The sequence below is a fragment of the Callorhinus ursinus genome, unplaced genomic scaffold, assembly GCF_003265705.2.
Source record: "Callorhinus ursinus isolate GAN/ISIS: 27379988/994484 unplaced genomic scaffold, GSC_fseal_2.0 scaffold18, whole genome shotgun sequence".
Taxonomy (NCBI): Eukaryota; Metazoa; Chordata; class Mammalia; order Carnivora; family Otariidae; genus Callorhinus; species Callorhinus ursinus.
The window spans coordinates 7365536-7376326 of NW_027397080.1; positions in this window are offsets into that span (position 1 = coordinate 7365536).

The window sequence follows — 10791 nt, forward strand, 5'->3', positions numbered from 1 at the left end:
AAGACTTTCTTCAACAATAGCTACCACAAGCGAAGGGGAAGACAAGCTACAACAGCCACTGTGGAAAATAGTTTGGCACTCTCTAATAAAACTGAAGATATGCATACCTGACGATTGAGAAATTCGTCTCCTAGGTATAGTCCCTGGAAAGACTCAGGTACATGTGCACAGGGAGATATGTACAAGAATGTTCCGCGTGATATTGTTCGAAATATCCAAAAACTAGATGGAAAAACACAAATCAATGGCAGGATGGGTAAACCGTGGAATGTTCATTGGATAAAATAGCGTCAGCAGGGAAAATGAGTAACTATGGCTACACATCGCAAGAATGAATCAAATAAACCCAGGTTGAGTCAAAGAAAGGCAAAGTAAAAAAAAAACTACAAAATGATTTCACTTCTATAAAGCTCAAAAGTGGACAAAACTAACCTATAGTGTGTTTAGGGATTTCTACAAGGGTAGCTAAACTATACAAAAAAGCAAAGCTGTGATAAATAAAAATCAAGACAGTGGTACATACAGGAGAGGGGAAACAAGCATCAGGAAGGGACACATGATGGAATTCTGGAGCAGGTAACTTACTACTTCTTAAATTGGTAATTTCCATGAGTATTCACTTTGTAATTATATGGAACACTTGTCTTAAACTGAAACCACAGACTAGGAGAATATCTTTGTAATACATACAACTAACAAATGATTAGCTTTCAGAATTCACATATATATTTTTTAGGTCTTCAAATTAGTAGGAAAAGGAGGGCAAAAGATATGAATAGCAATGTGATAATTATATATATACATAATTTTATACATATAATTTATCTATAAAAGCTATAAATTAATATATATCTTAAATATTAAATATCTAATTTAATATATATTAAAAGTTCTCAGTCTCATTAGTAATGTGAAAGAAGATTCCAAAAAAAAAGAGTAAGCATTGCTAAGAGAGTCATCCAAAATAAGGTGGGGAGGACATTGGGGAAGCAGAGTCTATGCACCTTTTAGTTTCAATTCTTGGAACACCAAGAACTGGCCTTTCTTCAGTGGCAACTTGTCAATTGCACTTTAACCACCTTCTGGAACACATTTTTTTACTTTGGATTGAAACAGAAATAATGGAACATCCTCTAGTCAAATAGCCAATCATGTATTAGATAGTCAGTTTAACTCTGTCAGTACCAATCATAATCCCTTCAAAACAAGTTATGTAACTTTCTGGATTTTTCTTCATAAGCCTCTACTCCCCACTTGCCCTTACAATTTGGAGCACACTTTCAATTTTGGTCTGCTCTGTGTCTCCCAGATTGCAATCCCTAAATCCCCCACGGTTGCTTTAGAGCCTTTTCTTGGTCAATAGTAAATGGGGAAAATTCAGATTAAAACAATGATGGAATGTCATTTTATAGCCATCAGACCAGCAAACATTAAAAGCCTGACAACACCAAGTATTGGTGAGGCTATGTAAACACAGATCTCTACTTACACTCCTGGGAGTGTGTTTGGGGAGCAATTTGGCCATATTTAACAACTTTAAAAAAGAGCACATCCTATGGCCCAACAAAGCAGTTTTCCATGGTGCAGAAGGAGCCTTTTATAAGAATTTTTATCCTTGCTATTGTTTGCAATGGCAAAATTAGAAACAACTTTACTGTTCCTAAATAAAAGAAGGGGTTAATAAACCATAGTAATACAATTACATTGCAACACAATGCGATGTCATATAGCAACTAGAATGAACTAGAGATTCAAGTATCAAGATGGAAAGCAAATTGTAGAATATGCATAGTAACATACCATTTGTATAAACTTTGAAAACATGCAAAACAACACCACATATTGTTTATGATGCATACATATGTAGCAATAGTACAAAAATACGCAGGAGAATGATAAACACTGAATTTAGGGTGGTATTTGCCTCAGGGGGAGGGAGGGGAAAAAATGAGATCCACGCGGAGCATACAGAGCTTCAATTATGTCTGAAATATTTTACTTATTTAAAAATTACCAGAACAGAAAGAAAAGAAAATCTATCATTTTAATTCACTAGATTAACAAGTTACAGTAGAAGAAACATGTGATCATCTCAGTAGATTCAGAAAAAGCATTCAATAAAATTCAGCAACACTAATTCATGATTTAAAAAACCCTTAAACTGGGAAGAAAATCTTAACCTGGTAAGAACTCTCTACCAAAAACCAATAGCAAATATCATACATAATGGTGAAATCTTGGCAGTGTTTTGTTTTTTTTTTAAGTCAAGAGCAAAGGTGTCTGGAGGTCCTAGTGTCATGTGAAGGGATGGAAAGAAGAAAAGTAAATGTAAGCATCACTGAGATAATTTTTTGTGCTTATCAGATTGGCAGGAATTAGAATGGCTGATAACACCACATACTTTAGAGGATGGGTGGAAATGAAGACCTGTCACTGTCGGCGCAAGGCTATAAAATGGGCACACCACTTCAAAGACTAAATTGTTCACATGTGGTAAAGTTGAAGATGTGTACGTAAGATGATCCAGCAATTCCGCCTTTAGATTTTTTTGATGGAAAAACAATTAGGAAGCAACCTAGATGTCCATAAATAGAGAATAAACAAATCAAGGGCAGGTCATTCATACAGTGAACTACTATACAGCTGTTACATTAAGTGAACCAAAAGTACATTACGTGAGGGGGTCAAGTCTCCAAAACATAACATGAAATGAAAAACATCAGTTGCAGAAGGACACAGTAGGATACAAATGGTGTTGATTTTAAGAACCCAAAAAGCAACACTACATTTGGTTTATGGTTATATGCATTAAATGCACAAAAACTGGTATGGAGTGATTTTTTAAAAAAAGCAACTTTAAGCTAATGGTTACCTCTGGGGAGGACAGAAAAGGTGGGGACTTTAGCCAGATCTGTGATTTTTCTTCCTTAGAAAAAGAAGAGAGGGTTACAACAAATACAGCAAAATGTTAACCTCTGGAATCTGGCTAATGAGGTAGGAGTGTCTCCCAGATCATTTTTTACCTTCATCGGTGCATGTTTGAACTATTTTATTGTTAAAATGATGTAGTTTTAAAAAAGAAGATGAAAGATCATGGCACAGGGGAACCTCAGACTCCAAAGAAAACTCAGAAGCATATTAATCCATTTCCCAAGAGTCCTCCAGTCTTGGCTTTCATGCCCCTGGTGATGGGGAGCTCATTACCTTCAGGCAACCTGCTTCAGTTCTGGACAGGCTTGGCCTCTTAAAACAGTTGTCCTCATTCTGTGCCCAAAATCTGCCTCCTTTCACTGCCCATGGTTCCAGCACCTGGGTTGTAGCTTTGCCCTCATGTACTCAGCTGGGAGTCCAAACCAAACCCTTGGACCCTGGCCCTAGCTCTGGCATGACCTCCTGAGTAGGACTTCCCAGGCTCTTGCTATCATCTCTCCATCTATGAATTGCATGTTTTGAATGGTCCCTCCAGGCTCTGATATCCAAGAATTCTGTAAGATAAATGTATTTCACCAGATTAACAAGTTACAGTAGAAGAGGTTCTGGCTCAGCAGAACCTTTTAGAAAAACAGAACTATTTTATTTAAAGAAGTTCACCTCTTTAAAAAGTGTACATATTTCTTTAGAAAAAAGACTTAACATTTTGTCCTAAGACTTGCCTGGTGAGCTTGCTCCATTCAACAAGACTGGAAATGCAGTGCACAGGCGAAGCAAAGGCCTGGCCAGGGTAGTGGAGGGGAGCTACTCGAGGTAGCAGCTCCGCCTGCTAAAGCCCTGTGCATCCCGGGCCCAGTGTGGCTCAGTGGAGAGGATCCTCCCAGCCTCTCTCCAGGGGAAGCCTCATAGCTGGCCTCCTAGGGAAAACGGGAAGGAGGGCCTTCAACCTGCTCTTTCTTCACCTATGGAAGCCCTTCTCATCATTCAGAACCCAAAAGAGCAGCGGCCTCTCTGAGGCTGGCCTTCTCTCCTGCAAGAGAATGAGCTCCCCTCTCTGTAGGCCTTACCGTCTATCTCTCACATAGCCCCACAAATTGTGGCTTAACACACTCTCACTTCTTAGGTGCCAGGCACACTTGCTGACTTATTTCGGTAGGTGCTATGATGAATCTCCATTTACAGATGGGGACATTAAGGCACAGAGAGATTGAGGCACTGACCTGAGCTCATGGAGCTAGTTTTTAACAGAACTGAGGTTCGAATCTGGACAATCTGGTTTCTGGAGCCTACGTCCTTTTCTCCTACGGTGCTAGGCTGATTGGAGTCCTCCTGAGCGCTCCTGTTTGAGTTGTTTATATACATGTCTTATCACCTCCACTAGTTCATCTGTTTTGTAAGTTGCTTACTCTCACTGAACACTTTATTATGTACATTTTTCCATGCCATTAAATATTATTCTGCTACATCATTTTTACTGACAGCCTCGTGATCCACTGTGATATGGAACCAGCCCGACTGTCAGACATTTAAGTTACTTTCCCATTTTCACTACCATCTACATCTATGACGTTTCAGTAAATACACTTATAATTAAATCTCTGTGCACATCCCCGGCTGTTTCTTTACAATCTGTTCCAGAAGGAACCACCAGATCAAAGCATGTACACACTTTTGAGACTTCTGATATGTATTGCCAAATTACCCCTGGAAAGATTCACCAGCAGTGAATGGAAGAACCTGTTCCCCGGGGTCTTGGCCAACTCAGGCTACAACCACGAGGTAAGAAAATAAGAAGCCAGCCTTTGGTGGCGGTGGGGTGTGAGGGGAATACTATTGTTTCAACTTATTTTTTTGTTTAGAAGTAAAGTTTTTTACTTCTTTATTGATTATTCACATTTCTTCTTTTGTGAATATCCTTTGCCTATGATTCAAATCAGTATTTTTATTTCTTATCAGTTTGCAAGAAAAGAGAGAGAAAGAGAGGGCAAAACAGAAGATAAAATTGCTCCTTTCATTCCTCCCCTGTGGGCAGAGGCAGGAGCTAATAAGAATGTTTTATTTGCAGACTTTTATCGAAGCTTTTGCGAACATAAACCCCAACAAACCTATGCCCCTTCTAGCTTGCAGGGTCTGAGTGGTAAGGACGTCCCTGGCAGCCACCCCACCCTGCCCTACATACTGCCTGCCGCACCCAGGGAGGGTGCACCCCGATGCAGGAATCAGACCACCACCCAGATCCAAATCCCAGCCCTCCTGTGTACAACCACAGGACCTTGAGCAAGCTGTTCAGCCTCTCCCTGCTTCCTCGTTTTACTCCCTGGCACCCCTTTCTAAATAAATTAACACACAAGAGCCTGTTCTTCAGGCTCTGCTTTCAGGGATACACAGGCTAAGCGAGATCCTAAAAGAGACACAGCTAAGGGGTTACGAGATTTCAGAGGATAATCTAGGTAGGCTTCCAGGAAAAGGTGGCATTTGGGTGAAGCCTTGAAGCCTGGCCATGCAGTGATGGGAGGAAAGGCCTGAGCAAAGTCTTTGATGCACAAATACCCAGGGCATGGATGAGAGAGGAGGGGCTTAGGTTCTCTGAAACTGTATGGATAAAGCAGACTCCTGGAAAATAAGATGGGAAAGAGAAGCAGAAATCATACCTTGAAGGGTCTCGAATGTTTGGTAAGGAGTGTGGACTTCTGAAGGCAACAGGTAGCCAAGAGGTCAGTTCTGGGTTTTAGAAGAACCGGTTGGCTGTGATGCAAGACAGATGAGCTCAGGGACCACACCTGACCCTGGAAAAGGGCAGACCAGTCCAGAGGCTCTCGGGTGGTTCTGTGGAGGGATGAGAAGGACTGAACCATAGCTGGGCTGTGGAGCTGGGGAGAGGACAAAGGAAAAACCGGAATCTACAGGACTTAATCCGATAAGGATTGAGGGAGAGGATAATGCTCACCCTATTTAATATGCTATGTCAGCGCCATTATTTGCCTATTTTAAGTACGATGCCATTTCTGTCCAGGAGCAAAGACTCTTTATGTTGCTCAGTGGTACAAGACTCAATCCATTTAGTCCAATAAATTGATGATTTACTCCAATAAATTTAATGATGATGTGAACTGATTCCCAAACTCCTCCGCACAGCCAGACCGAGAGTTCCGGGGAAGAGCTGTGCAGACACGGTGTGAGGCTGTGTGGCCAGGAAACTCATAACAAATTCCTGTTGAGGCAATGCAGTAGATAGATTAGTTGGCTAGTGCCAGCCAGTGTAACAAGCATCCCCCAAATATCAGTGGTTTAACAAGGTAAGAGTTCATTTGACACTCCTGCAACGTCCAATGCATATGTTGCCTCTGGTCATCTCTCCCGGGGCGCCTGGGGACCCTGGTGCTTCCGGCTAGTGATTCTTCTAAGCTCTTCACTAGATCCTTTGCATCCAGTTCAAGAATGAGGGACGAGAGAGGGTGTAAAGGACTGGGTGCCCCAGGACTGGGTTCTATGTAACCCAGAAGGGACACCTATCATTTCCACTGACCTTCCACTGCAGAAGGGAGTCAACCGTGTAGAGAAGGGCAGTTTCTGGCTGAGCAGCTGCCTCCCTGCAGTAGCCGTACACTGTGGAAGGGGAGCGTGAGTCTCTGACAGTTGGCAGTGAGCAAGACACCATTGCTGCCCTCAGAGAGCTTTCATCCTGGTGGGGAGGTAGACAAGACGCTCCAAAAAGGAATGTGCTAGAGACAGTGCTGTTGGGGTGGGCGGGCCTGGGGGCATTGGGCTCAGGGCTTCTTGTAGGTAGGGGCATCTAAGCTGAGACCTACAGGGGGCGTGGAGCTCGCCAGGAAGAAGGAAAGAGAGTGTTCCAAGCAAAGGAGGCAGAACACACAAAGGAGGGAAAAGCAAAGTACGCCATGTTCTAGGAACTAAAAGAAATTCAGGAGAGACCATAAGGAGGGGGAAGCAAGAGATGGAGCTGGGGAGGTAGGCAGCCCATTCATCCCCTCTGCCAACAAATATTTACTGAATGTCTGGTCTATGCCAGACCTTGTTCTAGGCAATGGGGACAAAGCAGTGGATCACACAGACAAGCTCATGAGGGCTTTCTGAGCCAGGGTCAAGGAAGCTGGACTTAAGTCTAAGGGCACACGAGCCCCTGAAGGGATTCAGGTTTGGGTCCCTCCAGCCAAGACATTTAGGGCAGGAACAGAGAGAGCCTGGGTCCTGCCACCCTCTGCAACCCTCCGAGGCGGGAAGGAGCTGTCAGGGCCACAGTCTGGAAGTGGCAGCTGTGTGTGGATCCAATTTCCGGCATTTGGGCAGGTGCCCTTTGCTGCGGATGGTTTGTTTACTCTGCCATTTGTTGTAATCATTTCTGATCTTTTGCTTATTGTGTCAAAGATAAACACCGCTTGGCTGGTCCCCCGGGAGCAGGACGCCTGTTCCACGGGGCTTTGTGAGCCGCCACTTCACACTTGAAACAACCTGTTATTTCCTCTCTTGAAAGAGGCTCATAAAATGATAGATGAATCTCCAGTAACTATAATACCCTCCTAATGGTTAGAGAAACTGGAGCCATAGAGCAGGAGCGCAGTCTAGAAGAAAAATAAGAGAGTTAGAAAGACAAGCTTTAAAATATAATGGTGTCGTAATGGGCGAAATGAAACACACGGAGGCTATTAGAATTCTGCCCGATGTATCTTGAGCATGGTGTTCGCCGGAGAGCGGCCCCCTCTGCCAACAGCCTCTTCTTCCCCTGCGGCGGATGCCGTCATGGCGTTTGTTGAATGACTGAACAATGACCGTGTTTGCTGAATGACAAAATCCACAAATACTGTTTACTGTGCAAGTGATAGATAAGTTCCTAAACATAGTGTCGGGCCCCCTGCAGGCACTGGAGAAATGCATGCAGATGAGACAGATGAGTCTAAATGTTCAACATGCAGGGAACTCAAAAACCATGGGTATTGCCGGGGCTCCAGGCCCTGTGTTGGACGCTCTGCGAGTTCACAGACCTCCAAAGCCTCACAGCTAGCAGCTGATGGGGGACAGGTGATAGGTGTGGTCATTATCTCAGGTAAGCATGAAGATTAAAGACACTGAACCCCAAAACATATGTATGTGCAAAATAATGTTCCAGGGAAAACAATGGGACCAGCATTGTTTCCCCGTGACATGCAACCAACTCCAAAATGTCTTGTAATGACTGCAAAGTGTCCCTTTGATTTCTATTTAGCTCAGTTGTGCAGGCTGCATTTTCTTTTTTTTTTTTTTTTTTTTTTTCTTCTTGATGTAGTGTCCCATGATTCATTGTTTGTGCATAACACCCAGTGCTCCACACAGAACGTGCCCTCTTTAATACCCATCACCATGCTAACCCATCCCCCCAACCCCCCTCCCCTCTAGAACCCTCAGTTTGTTTTTCAGAGTCCATCGTCTCTCATGGTTCGTCTCCCCCTCCCACTTACTCCCCTTCATTCTTCCCCTCCTGCTATCTTCTTCTTTTTCTTTTTTCTTAACATATGTTGCATTACTTGTTTCAGAAGTACAGATCTGTGATTCAACAGTCTTGCACAATTCACAGCGCTCACCATAGCACATACCCTCCCCAATGTCTATCACCCAGCCACCCCATCCCTCCCACCCCACCCCCACTCCAGCAACCCTCAGTTTGTTTCCTGAGATTAAGAATTCCTCATATCAGTGAGGTCATATGATACATGTCTTTCTCTGACTGACTTATTTCACTCAGCATAACACCCTCCAGTTCCATCCACGTCGTTGCAAATGGCAAGATCTCATTCCTTTTGATGGCTGCATAATAATCCATTGTGTATATATACCACCTCTTCTTTATCCATTCATCTGTCGATAGGCATCTTGGCTCTTTCCACAGTTTGGCTATTGTGGACACTGCTGCTATAAACATCGGGTGCACATACCCCTTCGGGTCCCTACATTTGTATCTTTGGGGTAAATACCCAGTAGTGCAATTGCTGGATCGTATGGTAGCTCTATTTTCAACTGTTTGAGGAACCTCCATACTGTTTTCCAGAGTGGTTGCACCAGCTTGCATTCCCACCAACAGTGTAGGAGGGTTCCCCTTTCTCCGCATCTCCACCAACATCTGTCATTTCCTGACTTGTTAATTTTCAGGCTGCGTTTTCTAAAAAGATGGCCATGGGGCGCCTGGGTGGCTCAGTCAGTTAAGCGTCTGCCTTCGGCTCAGGTCATGATCCCAGAGTCGTGAGATCGAGTCCCACATCAGGCTCCCTGCTTGGCAGGGAGCCTGCTTCTCCCTCTGCCTGCCACTCGCCCTGCTTGTGCTCTCTCTCTCTCTCTCTCTCTCTCTGACAAATAAATAAATAAAATCTTTCTTAAAAAAAAGATGGCCACAACGATTCTCCACTTCCAACATGCTCTTCTCCAGGTGGCCTTGTCACTGCCCTATCAAAGGTGGGTGGAGCCTGATTTCCCTCCCCTTGAATCTGTGTGAGCATGTGACTGCTTCAACCCATACAGCCCAAGGGAAGTGAGTTGTATGACCCCAAGGCTGGGTCCTAAACAGTGATTGACTCCACCTTACTCACTAGAACATTTGCTCTTGGAGCCCTGAGCCACCAGGTAAAAGGTCCAACTCCCTGGAGGCCACCTTGGAGGAAAAGACACAGGTAGGCATTTCAATCCCAATCCCAGTCTTTGTGGCATCCCAGCCCACATGCTGGATGTGTGAGTGCATGAGCCTTTGGAGGATTCTGACCCCCAGCCTTGGAGTTGTCCTAGCCAAGACCCCAGATATCGCAGAGCAGAGATAAGCCATCCCCATGGCGTCCTGACCCACAGAATCTATGAGCATATTAACATGGCCATCTTAAGATGCTAAGGTTGGAGGAAATTTTGTTACACAGTGTTGTAGGCTGAGTTGTGTCTCCCAAAATTCATATGTTGAAGTCCTCACCGCCAGTACCTCAGAATATAGCTGTATTTAGAGATAGGATCATTAGAGGAGTGATTACATTTGGGGTGGACCTAAGCCAATATGATCAGTGTCCTTACAAGAAGAGGAGATTAGGACACAGACCAGAACAGAGGGCAGACCGCGTGATGACGCAGGGAGAACACGGTCATCTACAAACCAAGGACAGAAGCCTCAGAAGAAACCAACCCTGCCCACACCTTGATCTCAGACTTCCAGCCTCGGACTACGAGAAAATAAAAGTCTGTCACTGAAGCCCCCAGACTGTGGTCCTTTGTTATGGCTGCACTAGCACACGACTCACAGAAGAACCGCCACCAGAGCATCAGTCCACACATTCTGGTCCCCGCTCAGGGCCAGGCCCTAGGCTGGGTTCAGGGGGTGCTGCCTTGACCTCCAGGAGCTCTGGGTAGAAAGGGGGAAAGAGACATGTAAGCAAGCATTCAAAGTGCGTGAGGGAGGCTGTGCCGGAACTCTGGGCTGTTGCCTGGTTGCCAGAAGAAGGGAGTGATAGATCAGTCTGCAGGGGCCGGGAGATGTCTCAGGAAGGGGGGACCTTTGAGCTGGACCATAAAGGGGCAATGAGTCTTCTCCAAGCAGGGGAGAAGGGGAAAAGGAATCACAGGCTGGGATGGCACAGGGCAAAAGCACAATTGAGTAAGAGGGTCTGGAGGTGGGAGAGGGTCTGGAGGTGAGAGCAAAGGAGAGGAACCATGTCCCCTTCGCGCCACAGCCTCCGGGGCTGCCCAGCTGGTCAGCGGGCTGGCAGGAAGCCTGCGGCGGGGCAGTGGGCAAGCTCGGAGTCCCCATGAATATACATGATCCTGCCCTGGAAGCCTGGCTTCCTGCGGAACGTTTACCAAGCTTTATCTTGACAAGGTGATGTCCTTCAGTAGAGG